Here is a 15,323-nt window from a genome sequence, read left to right as displayed (position 1 = left end):
ATCTGCAAGAAGGTCTCAGTTGCCTGGACCAGGGAATAATACCATTCTTTGATATATTGTCACCATTATGCTGGTTGGGATGCTCAGGAGTGCCCCATCCTGATGTAAGCCTGCTTCCCCTGATCAGCAGTGGCTCCACTTCATGTGGCCTGCACCATTGTCCTGGTGTCCACTGTGTCTTGTGGTTGGGGTCACTGGTGTCTGTGATCTCCTCTATAAGGTTTTGTCCTTTTGCCACTTTTTCTACTCTGAGGTGGAGAAAAGGATACTAAAACCAGGTGGCTGATGTGGTCATTTGGGTTCAGGCTGAATTGCCCAATAGATCCTTCCAAATATCTGCAACTGTTTCTCTCTGAACCAGGGAAATGTGTTTAAGGGTTTTCTTTATAATTTAGAAACACAGTGTTAATGAATACTCACAGACCCTCCTCAAAGAGCCTGGAGGTATGGAAGGGCACAGATGTATAACCAGGCACACTGCAAAGCAAGGTCCCATTCCTGTGTGCAGGAGAGCCACCCAAACATTGACACTCTCTAGGGGTCCTAGACAATTATCATTTCTCCCTTCTTTTACTGTTGTTGCCCTGGATGGATTTAAAAAAAAATGCCAGTTCACTGAGGTTTGTTATGGTTGGCTGTGTGGTTACTATATTTGCATGACCCGTTGCCCAGAACAACACTGCCCCTACCAGGTGGCCTTCAACCCACAAAGGACTGAGTGATGTGCATGCAAAAAGTTTAGATGGGTTCACATCTGAAAGCCTGAACAAGTATCTAGAAGAGAAGTTTCTTGAAGGTGACTAAATAGGAAACCACATCAAGCTCAGGAAATCCTTTGCGCTGAAAATAGCTGAAGGACAGCACTCAGGGGAAGTGCCATGTATCTTTGTCCTGTTCTTATTGTCCATGGAGTCTTCTTATGGACATCGTTCTTATACGTTCTGCATGTTAGACACATTTATCAGTGCTATCAGTCCTAACAAAAATGAATACATTTCCCTCCACCCTCACAAAACTCAGGTCCTAAAATAAAAATAATTCATGATTGCGTGGGGGTGGGAGGACACTGGGGGGGGGGGGGGGGGGAGGAGGGAGCCGAAGGAAAATAGTAAAGGCTCAGTAGTCAAAAATGAAGTGGTTTGGGCCAGCCTAGCCCCACTGGTCAGAGGCAAAGGGCCTGACTACGGCTTTATGTGAGGAGCACTGCCACCGGGGATGGGTTGCACAACAGCAGTGCACAAAGCACCCCACATGCAGACCCTGTGGGCATTTTGGGCAGCCCTTTCCCCACCTCTGCGGGTGGTGGAGGCTCACTGCCCAGGGCGCATGCAGTGGTAGTCTTGTTGTAGCCCCTTTGGCTAGATCTTGGAGCATTACTGCAGACAAACATGTTAAGGTGGCCCTCAGGACAGCACTTTAGTCAGAAAATGAGCCTGCTGGCAGGTAACACAGTGGTGATACAGCATTTTCACTTATTCAGGTGCATCTAAGTAGATATGCTGATGGCTTCCATTTTAGATATTTGCATACACTGTGACGGTACCTGCAGGCCTGGGAGAATGAGCAACAGTGGTTTTTCAGGTCTTGTACAAATGCAGTCCTTGTGTTGGCAGGTGGAGATACTCAGATACTGCCAGAGAGAAGACAGAAAGGATGAGTCTGAATAGGAACAGTCCGAAGAGGAACAGGAAGCACGTTCCTCTGTGATTACAGTGGGCTAGTGTCCAGGCATTTGCATGCATTATCTGAATTACTGGGGAGAGGCTTAAGGCTACAGGAGTTAAAGCCAATGATTTCCATATCAAAGGGCTTTTTGAATAAGTATCAGAACAGACATTTCCCTCTCTATGTGTTACGGGTGCTTTTTGTTTTTTTTTTTTTCTTTCTTCCTGGGATCAGACAAAGTAACAGCTTAATCTTCTTAAAGAAGCCTTGATAATTTGTTAAGCAAAAATCTGGCTCTGGGATGAGGTTCATAACTTAAAGCCATAGGTGGCCAACCTTGAGCAAACAAGAAATGTCTAGATTTGGAAAAAGGAGATGAAATAATTTCTGTAATTTTCAGGGGAAAAATGCCTAATGTCTCCTAAAACATATCATACTTCCAGGGTGTATTAATGTAATTTCCAAAAACTAAGAGAACTATACTTTAAAGTCTGAGTCACACCATCTGGTTCTGTCACTGCTCAGTGCCCAAAGCATATGGTCAGAGAGAGCATATTTCTTTTCTCCTTCTCTTCTCTCTCCCTTTTTATTCTGCCTAGCCTCAGTATCTTAGTTTTCCTTACAATGAATTTATGTGCATAAGCTATTTATTTGCCTTCTCTCTTAATCTATCTCTGTGGTTGTGAACATTACTTAAGCTGGACCGGTAACTCCACATTTCACCTTGTCAGAAAAATTATTCACCTTGATGCATATTCAGTCTCCTAAATCATGATGTATAAAGAATTAAATTGTTCCTAAATATGTTCATTGTGTCATTTTGCTGCTTGTTTCCCATCACCAAGAACCATTTTCATGTCAATTTACCATTCTGTTTCCAAACTCCCAGGTACAGGGAAATTGTGGTGATAAGGTAAAGCTGTTATCTGCTGATAAAAATGGCTTTGAGCAGCCCTTGTATGCACTATGTTTTTTTAACTACATCATATTTCACTTGAGTGAAACTCTTTGAATACGACCTTTTCATGCTAAATAACTTGAAAAACACACTGAAAGCCATTTTTTGCTAAGACCTTTTAGCTGTGTTGATCTTCAGGTGTGGATCCATAGCACACATGCCTCTCTATCTTAGAATATATATTAACTTTAATGTGAAGAAGATGATATTGTTTCACTCATTCTTGCCTGTAGGCTGCCTGACTGAAGCACTGTTTTCTGACTGTGAAAAACTTCTGAAGCTAGAGAGAAACAAAGGTTAATGGAGGTCCAGCTGCCTGATTCTCGTGGTGGTCGTAGTGATGAAGTTATTGCCAGTGCTGTGCAGTGTGTAATTCCATTAAACCTCCTTGTTACTTTCTGCAAAAACCTCACCATTGCAGAGGATTTGGTTAATACTTCTCTCTCCCTTGTGCCATGTGCAGCTTCCATCTAAGTTTGTGTCCAAAGCATGAGGCATCACTACCATAAGATTATTTCTCCAATGCAGGTCTGCTGGGCATTGCGCATAGCTGTTTATAGAGAAACTGCAGAATTAGTGCCCACAGAGCCACATCAGAGGAGGGCTACTCACAGATTACTGTGTTTCCGTGGAAAGCAGTTCAGTTGCAAGGAGATGAACAGGTCCTGCACAACAATCTCTCCAGCAGAAACTGAATATCCTCAGTTCTCTTTCTGTTTATGATCCCTGACTAAGGAAAAGAGTTTCTGTAGCCCATTATAGTCTTTACTACAGTGATATGTCCAAAATATGGAATGGAATTTGAATAATTGTTTTTACTTCAAGCAAATTTCTGTGGTAGTATTTCAGTTTTACTGTTAATCAATACAGCCTAGCAAAATTCATCAAATTCATCAGTGTGAGAAGAAGCAGATGTGCTGATGTCCTTAACAGCAATCAGGACTGTCTTGATAGAGGGATGTTTAACCTGGATTGACTTATCCAGATGCAGCAATGTTCAACAAAATAACAAATGCATCAACATATGGTACAGACTTGACGTTTTCATTTGACTTTCATTGGTGACCCAATCTTACGGTAAAGGTTTGGAAGAGAAATATACCACCCCAGTTTGGAAAGAAAATACAGTATGACTGCTCAGTAGGAAAACTACAGAGACAGACTTCTGTTTTCAGGGATGAGAACAATTTTGCTGCCTTTGACCAGGAGCTTAGGGAAAGCTGAATGATGCTGGGAAGCAATTAGCGTTACTGCCTGTTATCTGTGGAGTGGTTTGCATGCAGTAGGGAACAATACAACCAAACCTGATGTCCAACAGAACAGCCAGAAGTGTTTTATCTCCCCAGTATGTGAAATGCTGTGTTAAACATAGCTAGTATAAATGTTTATTTGAAGAAAAGATTGTCTTTAAGTTAGGGCTTTGGCTTGACACTTTGGATATGTCAAGTGTCTTTCCACCTCTGCCTGGTGCCATGGGTAAATTATTTAGTTCCTGTGAGCCTGAGTATCTTACCTACAAAATTCTGACCCTATTTAATTGTTCTGCTTTGTCTTTCAAAACTTTATAGGTCTAAAATACATGGTCAGCAGTGGATTGACTGTGTGTTTGAGGAGTGTCGGATGCAGCTGCACCCTGACAGTGGGATAGCTGTCCCTAGTGAACAGAAGGGAAGAAAACCTCTCCAAAACGAGTGATCAGTACCTTCCTGAAAGATCTGTGGCTCTGATGTTGTGCTTCACGCAGGAACTTCTCCCCCTGAACGTAGAGCAGACCTCAGGCATCACAGCAGCGCTGCTCTGCCTGGAGCTGCTGAGATGAACCTCTCTCCTACTTCAGAAGAGGAGACAGGGGGACCCTGAGGTGCCTCTCCAGGGGCAGACTGCAGCAGCATTGTCTCTCAATGTTTTCTTTTCCCAAATGACTGTGAAAGCAAAGAGAAAAATACGTATCTCATCTGCATTGAAATTCTCTGCAGAAGAAAACTGAAATCCTTTTAGACCTCTTGCAGCACAGCTCTTTCCCACACACAGGCAAAGCATCAAGCCCTGGTGTGACAAAAACATAGGCAGTAGATCACCTTTCTCCTCCTGCCACCCAGAGATGGCAGGATGCTCGCTAGGGGCAATCCTTGCTCTCTGAGCATCCTGGGGAGCACCTGAGGTTCAAACAAAAGACCAAGGCCCTGAAAAACACAGCAGATGCAAAAATGCCTTCACTTCAGTCAATTTTGTAAATTGCTTGTTTCAGTGGCCATGAAAAAATCTTTCTTTTTATGTTGAAAAAATATTAACTGAGTTGTGAGTTGCCATGGATGCAGTATTTGGTTTATTGCAGACTTTGTTTCTTACTGTTCAGGACTTCACTCTCAGCACTCTCCTGGGCTTATAAATATTGAATAAATTGGCCCACTTTTTCTCAGAAGTCAGAGGCAAAATTGTCAGTAATTTAGAGGTGTGGGCTCAGGTCTGTTATATTGCATTATGTTTTTTATAGCTGTGATCACCTCTATTTTGGCAGTCTCCCGATTCTGCCTGGCAGGTCAGGCTTCCAGTCAGGTATAAATAAATCTTCCAAACAATAAAGAAAAATCATTAAAAAAAAATACCTTCCCCTCTATAAACCCACACAGGCGACTATTTGTCCCTTGGAAGGCTTTTGGCTGGGACTCCATGGCAAACACTCTCGAGTACACAAAAAATTGTAGAGAAACTGCCTCTGCATTGCAGCAAAGTATTTGAAGAAACCAAAGTGATCTGCATATACTGTGGTGTTTAGCTGCAGTAGTTTTCCAGGCAGCCAGTGGCAGGGACTGAATGGATGGTGCTGACAGATAAATATTGTAAAATTTCTCAGACTGACTATAGCTGCAATTACTGTAATGAAACAAAATTTGTCTCTGGCCCTGTCAGAAGTTATTTGCAAAGAAATAGGTAGGGATAGGGTCTAAATCTTCAAAGCCAGTTGGCAATATTGGCAAACTTGCTAAAAAAAATATGGAAATTGCCTTATACTCGGCAGTTCATTCTTCTTCTTCTCTAAACCATTATCTCCCTTTTCAGAGGAAGGAGCTCTGCAGATGCACAGCTTTTTGTATAAATATTCTTTCTCTACAATTAAATCTTAAGTATTTCTTCATGATTAGACAAAAGAAAAAAAGAAAAAAAAAGATTCTCACCACTTCAGGGACAGTCTTGAATTTGAAGCTGCATTTCCTGTGCTCTAGTACAAACCATCAGACTTTAATCCTCCTGTTTATCTACCTGTGCAATTCAAGCCACGCAAGGACAGCTTGGACTGCAATGGAGCATGGGGGCTCAGCAGAGCAGGACCTACTCTGTGAGATGCTCCTCACTGGTAGATCCTGGAACAGTTTTCATGCAGGCTTGCTTCAATGCATTTAATAAGCCATCTTGTGATACTTGCAATGGTAAAAACCTGCCAACACAATTCCTCATTTCCTCAAAAATCTTGAAGCTGTCTACAGTGACCCCTGTCTTACTCAAGTGACTTTTGCATGCAAAATGAGATGTCTAAAATGGAGAACAAGGATAATGTAATGGCTTGGCCAAAGTTGCTCTAAGTAGTAGTATCCATCATTATTATTATTTATTCAGTACTGACAGCTTATATGGCTTACTTTAAACAAACAAACAGAGAAAAACATGGCACTTCAATGCTCTTCTTTTAGGACTTGTTATAGCCATCCCATCTTGCTGTTAACAGTCCTGATTCAGGGACTGCAATTTCAGAGCAGGGTAAGTAATGGGAACACTGGATGCACAGACACCTTTCCAGTGTGGACAAGACAATCCAATTTCTAACTGGGCTGGTCAGAAGGAGAGACACTTTATTTTACTAGGCTGATTAAACTAGTTCCACCCCTCCCCGCTCCAATTTTACCCTCCTGTCCCAGAGGACGTCTGTGTGTTCCCAGGGCTCAGCTCCTGTCTCAGCTGAGGGACAAATAGATAGCCAGGGATGCAACAAAAGCTGGGATGCTTCTGCATTGCCTGAGAGAACGTGAGGGGTACAACACCAGGAAGGACTGATAAAAACATTTTTCTCATGATTACCTGCAAAGGATAATAGTCTGATAACCACTGTAAGAGCACAGTGTGTGCAGCGCACGAGTGCCAAGAAGTTCCTGTGCCCTGCTTCATCCTGGCCCAGTAAAGAATATCTAGAATGCCCTTCATAGGAGTGAGAATGGGGAAACTGTCCTTCCAGCTTCATGTGATTAAAGTCTTAATGCTTCACATCCTGATACACTTTCATTTTCTCAGACTTGACATTCTTGCAAAGGCATGTTTTCAGCTGGAAAACAGTTCTCTGAGACAGAGAGAACAAGACAAAGGGAGAGATGCTCAGCACTGCTTCTTGCTTCTTGGACTACTCAAGCAAAATATTTTCTTCTTTGCAAACTGGGAGCTTTTTGTCATGCAGTGACAGAAGTTTTTCAATAGTTATGGAAAATCAGTGGAGGAAAAATGAATTCTGGAAGAGAACAACAGCAGTACACAAAGGACATCCTGAGGATTATTGGACCATACTGGGCTCAAGGCGATTGGAAATACTGTAGGTGAAGGGCAAATGAGACTTGACAAAAAATGGTGTATTTGACTTTAAATAAGATTTCATAAATCCGGGCTTTGGGAAGCAAGAGAGGACTGGGAGAACGAATCATCCCAAGCAATTTCAGGGTAGTTTACATAGTCTGACCCTTTACGTCAAGCTACCCATCTCTTCTATTTTTAGTATAACTAGAGATGGGTCCAGAATTTGAGGATTAGAGGTAATACTTCCCAGCATTTGCAGATCTTTGGATAGAGATTTTTGGCTCATCTGTCAGCAAAGATTAGGTGCATTTGCAGAGTTTAGAAGCAGAAGTACACAGGAGTTTTTCCAAGGTTCAGGTTGCAGTACATCTCAAGGCTTTGGATCGAGAAAGTTTTACAAATCAAAACCAGAAGTATCTGAATTGTGAGAACAAAGATAGAAAAGATTTCCACCTGATGATAGTTTTTCTGTTATTCAGTAACACATATTAACATGATTGAAGCTACTTTATGAAGTTCTGGGGTAAAGAAGCTATTGTTCTTATTTCCTAATTGGGCTATATAATAGCTACACTGAATTACACTGGAAGTTTGGAAGTACAGAGGAACTTTCTTAAATAATACCAGTTTGTTAAAATACAATTTGATTTTATTTCTTTAAAGGTTTAATTGCTCAAACCATCATCGCTGCTTCTTACTTTTACTTGGATTGGGAAGGAGACTTCAAATACCCCAGGCAATATTGATTCTTCCATCAGCAAGACCTTGGTCTGCCATGCACATAGCTATGACTGCTTTCCCTGTGTTGTATCTTTGAGTTAAAGCATCAGAGCCATATGGGATATCTGTATGTGAAGCCTGGTTCTGGGAGAATCATATTTTGTTTGCTTTCCCATGAAGACTGTACATAAGCTTGTTTTGCTGTGGTTTGTCTGGAGCTTTTTATTACTGGGAGGGCTGTTTTTTTGTGGCATAAAATAAGAGCTGGTGTCCTTGACACAAAGGCAATTCATATCATCAAGGATTTTGCTTAGGGGTATTTTCTGTTCCACTTGTTAGGCTGAGGTGGCACAAAACAAACACCACTCCCACCGTGGTGGTCATCTTTTCTTGCCTTTCCCAAACAGCAAAATTTATGTTAGCCATGGAAAGTTGGGCTGCTTTTGCAGCTACAGCAGGGAGTGGTACAAGGAAAGGGTTGCAGAAGTGGCTGTCTTCATCAAATGACAATCTTCATCCACGTGCCACGCTAGAAAATGTGACATTATGGGCAATATAACATTAGGGTTTTTTTGAGACACCAGTCATAAAACTGCGTGTTTCCTCCAAGGCTTTCATTCAGATGATTTTACAGCCATTTCAAGTGAAAACAAGGCTGCTCTGACCTTGGCTTGATTAAATGATTTCACTTCACTGAAACTATACTCTTAACAAGCATGTGTCAGAGCTGATTACGTTCATACCCACAAAGTGAAGAACAAGTTCAAATTTGTGGAATTTAATGAATTTCCAGTTAAACAGAAGGAGGGGGAAAGAAGAAAAAACAAACAAAACAAAACAAAAAGGGGAGGGGAAAAACACTTTGAATTCCAGTTCCTGGTTTTGTCTGGGAGTCACAGGAAGGCAGGACCCATTCACTGAAGCAAGTGCACTTAGCAGGTATTTGTAACCTTAAACAGTAGGAGACCACATAGTCTTTTGTTATATTAACAGTTGTTACAGTAATTACTGAACTGATTTCTATCCTTCGATATCTATTATGAGAGGTTCGGCACTTGTGACAGCAAGGATCTATTCTGTTGCTGTATTTTCCAGACAAAACTTATCGAGTATACTGATATTTAAAACCAAGCAAGCAAAATTACCATCATCCGTCTAAATTTAAAATATAGGTATACTATGTAGTAAATACTTGCAATCAGTAGAGCTGAATTCTTGAAACTGAATCTGCTGTCTTCTTTTTCTGCCCCATAAGATGACTCTAGTACAAATATAAGGCTTGGCCAATAAAAGACAGCAAGACATATTCCTTTTCACTAAATATAGGAAAGTCCGTGCACTAGCAATCCAGTGATTCAGTGGCTGAGGTTTGGCATGCTGAAGTAAGTCAGGATAATTCAAGGTTATGGTTCCCTCAGCAACTATATTTCAGTCACAGTGCATGTATATAATAAGACATAAAAGTTAGCATCTCATACCGTGATACAAAATGTTACACATGCCCAAGGGGCTTGGAGTTATGATTTTTTGCCGGAGTTAATTTGGTGCTGTTAGTGGAGTGATTCCTTTAAAGATGCAGTCAAGGTAACATTTTACTTTTAATTTCCCCATAGCCATTTTCTTTGGCCTTGTCAGCTGCAAGAAAAAATCAATGATGCATAAATCTCTGCTCATGTAACTAGGTAGTAATAGTGGAAGATGCACAGTAGGGAGGGCACAGATATGACTATGACTACTTAAAATTTCTTGGAGCTTGATAATACACTTTCTTAAGGATTCTCTTTTATTTCCAGATGCTTAACCTCAACCAATGGAAAGGTACCAATAGAGAATAATGGCTAGAAATAGAAGCAAGATAGTTATTTGCCAAGTCTAACCACCATTTTTTTCTGTTTCAGTCTGAGAATATCATGGTTTCACTTTCAAACAGTCTTCCTCTGACATTCCTCACTCTCTAGCAAGATATTGTCCATACAAAAATACAGAAATACTCTTTAGATAATACAATTCACAGTATGATTTAAGGAAGAGTTCCATCTGGGGGTTTCTCCTGGAAAAAATACCTAACCATAAAGCCAGGGGGAAGCATTTCTCTAACGCCAACGTAGTCAGCATTATTGTCCCACGTTTGGGATGCTATAGACTGGTTTCTTGCTGAGCAATAGACTCTTCCTTCTTCTCGCTCTCTTTCCTCTCTCTTCTTTCCTCTGTAATATAATGTCAACAGTAAATGGAATCAGGAAAGTCAAATGTTGTTCATAAGAATGTACAGCAATAGCCTGAGAAATCCTATTTAATTTAGTCCTTCCGATTGGTTATTTTATACATGACAGATGTACCCAGTGTAATCACCCAGACATAAGTGCATTTCTCAAAAAAGCAACAAGATCCATGCAGTTTCATTAGTAGAGACACAACAGATGTGCTGTGAAATCTAGACGTTGAAAAGCAACTGGGATTTGTTGGTAAAGCTCATGTTTCCAACTGATAGAAGAGGGTATCAAACCTCCTATCACTACTGTACAATCCTTCACCTGTTGCTAACCATAGCGGCTGGTGTTATACATATTGCATTTCATCCGCTGAGCCAAGCAGCAGCGGGTATGAGTTACTCTCCGTAGTCCCAAATCAATATGTGCAGTAACTGAAATTTGGTGGTTTTGAAAAACTGAAGATGGAAGCTTGGTTTTGTGGACTTCACCAGGGACAAAATATCATGCCCTAGTTAAACAGCTGCAGCTATATTTTCACATGTGAATTTAAAGAGGTCTGTTTTTTGTCATCGTTGTTGTTGTTGTTTTTGTTTCCAAAAAGGAGCCTGTTCACACAAACCTACTGGGAGCTGCATGCACTTGATGCCTTTGGAAAGTAGGTCATTACTATGTTTGTGCCTAATTTGGTGTAGCCAAGGCTTCAGCACTGCCCTGATTGCCACAGCAAAGACGATGCAGTAGATGAATGAGAATACAAGCTGGTTATCCCACCTTCCAGACCTGGCTATTGGCTGCATAATGTTTTCTGATGGATAGAAATGGAGAAAAAGCCTTAATTGCCCGTTTTATTTTTCTGTGAATCGATAAATGTATTCTTCTTAAGAGTGCCTAAGCATTGGTGCATCCATATTAAAAGATAATCCTTGTTGTGTTTCTGCTCTGGGCACTATCACAACCACAGAAAAAGAAAACATCATTTTTTGTAATGAGGATTTGATGACTTCTTTGTACTCCCCTGTGCCTGTCCTAGCAAATAATACTGTTATCTGAGGTGGTGGGCCTCAGCTGATGTAGCAATTGCTCTGTACGTACACCCTCACCCCTCCTTCTCAGGAGCATTGTTATTCTGCATCTGCATCCCTCTTCTATCAGGAATTGGCTGCTCACAGCTTGAGGGATTCCTGCTCCACAGCATCCCTGAGGCAGAGATTTATCAGAAAAACAGAATGTCCAGAAAGAGCAACCTATGCAGTGGTACAGCATTTCTGGACCAGATTCTCAAAATGAAGGTTGAATAACACATATTTTTTGTTCACAGGCAATTACTACTGAACAATCATCAACCACTGGATATGGACATGTAAGGATGCGCTGACTATGACCTGTGCAGAGATTCAGGCTACACCTAGACTGAGTGGTCAGTACTTCCCATAGCAGACCTCGGGATCTCAGTTACCTCAGTATCCAGACCACTAGTTTTTTGGCACATACCATGAATCCCTTCCAGCCCACAGACTCAAGCTTCTGTCCAAGGAAAAATAAAGATAAGGGAAAGACTAGGCCAGCAGCAGGGAGGGGTAAGGTGAGAGGAAGGAGGGCTTATTGCACAGCGGACTCATACCATGTATGAGCTGTGCTGGGGACGAGGTACATCCCCAAGGTATGTTCTCAGACCTGGGAGCACAGACACATCACCTCAAAAGGCAAACAGACATGAAAAACCCTAGGCTGCAGCTAAGTAAGAGAGGCCACAATCTGAATGCTTCCCCACAAGCAGCTCCTGTGCCTATTGAGGTCAACCAGCTGAGGAAGACCAGCTTTTTTTTAATTCTGTCCTTGGACTGGGGATTAGGCCACCAGGAGACATATGATAAATGGTTCTTCAGCCCTACCACAACCTCCTGTTGCCAAAAGATTTTGAAATGGAGGAAAATGCTCTCTAAATCAATACAGACAAGTATAGTTCTGGTTCAGCTAGAGGTTAATACCTGAGCTAAAAGATACATGAAGGCAGGAGGGATTAAATGAATCCTAAAAGTACCGAAAGTAGGGAGGACCACCTGTGTGTTCATGAGGCCATTTTTGTTGAGTCTCAAACAGGACAAATATAGACCCAACAGAAGTAGGGCGAGGAAGATTGGGACAATTTAGCCATATGGCCATGACCATGTGTGTATGATGAAAAGCTGCTGCACCTTCCTTAACTCCCTGCACTCACTGAACATCTGCTGTAGAGCCTGAGGAGAAGACAGGGTCTTTGCAGCTCTAATGGCCCATTGTCCATCATAGGTCAACAGGAGGACCCACAACGTGCTGGCTCAGCTGCTCCATGCAGCTTCATCCCGTTTTACAAAATGAGTACCTTGAACCATTTAACAAAATAAAGGCTCTACTCAGGATAATGGAAATACTTTCTGTACTGAAGGGAAAGCAATGTGAGGAAGCTGCCTGTTGGCCTGCTGTGCTCAGTGGAAGCCAAGGTGAGATATTTAATAATCTTGGGGTTTAAGAGGCTGCAAATTATCCACATCCAGACAGATGAGCGTTGAAAGCCAACATAGCTAATTCTGCCAATGGCAGGTGCATGAACCCAATCAGAGAGTTTGTGCACTTCTTTTGCTCATGAGCGATGATGAAAGAAAGGCCTGGAGCCAGCAGACCAAAGAGTTCCCGTTTGCCATTAGTGCCTAATACTGTGCTGTCTGCTTGTGTGATTGCTTTAACCTCATGCAGTGGTGCTGCTGATCAGTACAACTCCGTGTGTTTGGACAATTTGGGATTAAGGAACTGTTCAAGAGCAAATAATTCCAGTGTGCAGGGGGACTTCATGCAGTGGTGTTTTTCCATAGTTAATTACATTTTGCTAAGTGAAATCTGAGCAGAGAAAGAAATACTTAACACCACCTTTATTTATAACTATTATGTGTCTAAAAGTATCCAGCCATCACAGAATCATAGAATCACAGAGTTTAAGGGGTTGGAAGGGACCTCGAAAGATCATCGGGTCCAACCCCCCTGCCAAAGCAGGTTCCTTAGAGCAGGCTGCCCAGGTAGGCGTCCAGACAGGCCTTGAATATCCCCAGAGAAGGAGACTCCACAACCTCCCTGGGCAGCCTGTTCCAGTGCTCCATCACCATCACTGTGAAGAAGTTCTTTTGCATGTTGGTGCGGAACTTCCTGTGCTCTGTCTTGTGGCCATTGCCTCTTGTCCTATCTCCACAAACCACTAAAAAGAGGTTGACCAAATCCCTCTGATTCCCACACCTCAGGTATTTATACACATTGATGAGATCACCTCTGAGTCTTCTTTTCTCCAGGCTGAACAGACCCAGGTCTCGCAGCCTTTCCTCATAGGGAAGATGCTCCAGGCCCCGTATCATCTTTGTGGCCCTCTGCTGGACTCTTTCCAGGAGTTCCCTGTCTTTTTTGTATTGGGAAGCCCAGAACTGGACACAGTACTCCAGGTGAGGCCTGACCAGGGCAGAGTAGAGGGGGAGGATCACCTCCCTTGACCTGCTGGCCACGCTCCTTTTAATGCATGCCAGGATCCCATTGGCCCTCTTGGCCACGAGGGCACACTGCCGGCTCATGGTCAACCTGTCGTCCACCAGGACCCCCAGGTCCTTCTCCTCAGAGCTCCTCTCCAGCAGGTCGTCCCCCAGCCTGTACTGATACATCCAGTTGTTCCTTCCCAGATGCAGGACTCTACACTTGCTCTTATTAAACCTCGTTTGGTTTCTACCTGCCCATCTCTCCAGCCGGTCCAGGTCTCACTGAATGGCAGCACAGCCTTCTGGCGTGTCAGCCACTCCTCCCAGCTTCGTGTCATTGGCGAACTTGCTGAGGGCAGACACTATTTCCTCATCAAGGTCGTCGATGAAGATGTTGAACAAAACTGGACCCAGCACCGACCCCTGGGGAACGCCGCTAGTCACAGGTCTCCAGCTGGACTCTGCGTCACCGATCACCACCCTCTGAGCTCGCCCAGTCAGCCAGTTCTCAACCCACCTAACTGTCCACTCCTCTATCCCACACTTTCTCAGCTTTGCTATCAGGATGTCATGGGAGACAGTATCAAAAGCCTTGCTAAAGTCAAGGTAGATGACATCCACTGCTCTCCCCCCGTCTACCCAGCTGGTGATGCCATCATAGACGGCAACGAGGTTGGTCGAGCATGACTTCCCCTTGGTGAATCCATGCTGACTACTCCTCATAACATTCTTCTCTTCCAATTGCTTGGAGATAGCATCCAGAAAAAGCTGTTCCAACACCTTTCCAGGGACAGAGGTGAGACTGACTGGCCTGTAGTTTCCCGGATCCTCCTTCTTGCCCTTCTTGAAGACCGGAGTGACATTGGCTATCCACCTCTCCTGTTGTTCAGGACCTTTCAAAGATGATAGAGAGCTGTTTGGCGATCACCTCTGCCAACTCCCTTAGCACACGTGGATGCATCCCATCGGGACCCATGGATTTGTGTGCGTTGAGCCCACTCAGACGCTCCCGAACCACTCTCTTATCAACCACAGGGGAGCCCTCCATTTCCCAGCCCCTTTCTCCTCCCGCCAGGGTCGAGGAGTCCCAGGGGGGAGTCCTTGAAGCAAAGACTGAAGCAAAGAAAGCATTCAGTATCTCCGCCTTCTCGGCATCTCCCGTTACCAGGACACCCCCCTCGTTCAGCAAGGGACCCACATTATCCCTAGTCTTCCTTTTACTGCTTACATATTTAAAAAAAACCTTCTTATTATCTTTTATCTCTTTTGCAAGCAAACATGCAAGCAAGCAAGCCATGGCAAGTTAAAAAATACTATGACATGCAAAACAATATCTATCTCATGCAACGTACTTGGTAGCTGTGGGAAATGTTTCCTTTGAGTCCTTGGTAACATGGAAAGTTAGCGGATGAGTGGGAGAATGTGCCAAACAAAGCAGTGGGGCACATGGGAGACACCCACAGACAGAGCAAAGGGCAATTTACAGGCAGTTTCTCCCAGTTGTCATGGTTCAACAGCAGAAAGCGGGAAGGTGCTTGTTAGAAAATCCTAGCACAAAGTGAAATGCTCTTCTTCGTATGTTAGGTTTCCCTCCTGCCTACCCATCCATCCCTCTGTCTCCAAGTACCTTCCACGTAAAACTGTTATTTTGCCATGGGTTTGCAATTGAGAGCTTCATCCCTTGGAACTGGCAACCGGTAGTGGTGATGACCTGAACGC

This window comes from Anser brachyrhynchus (genome assembly GCF_964034855.1).
Source record: "Anser brachyrhynchus genome assembly, chromosome: 2".
Classification (NCBI taxonomy): domain Eukaryota; kingdom Metazoa; phylum Chordata; class Aves; order Anseriformes; family Anatidae; genus Anser; species Anser brachyrhynchus.
This window is presented reverse-complemented; position numbering follows the sequence as displayed.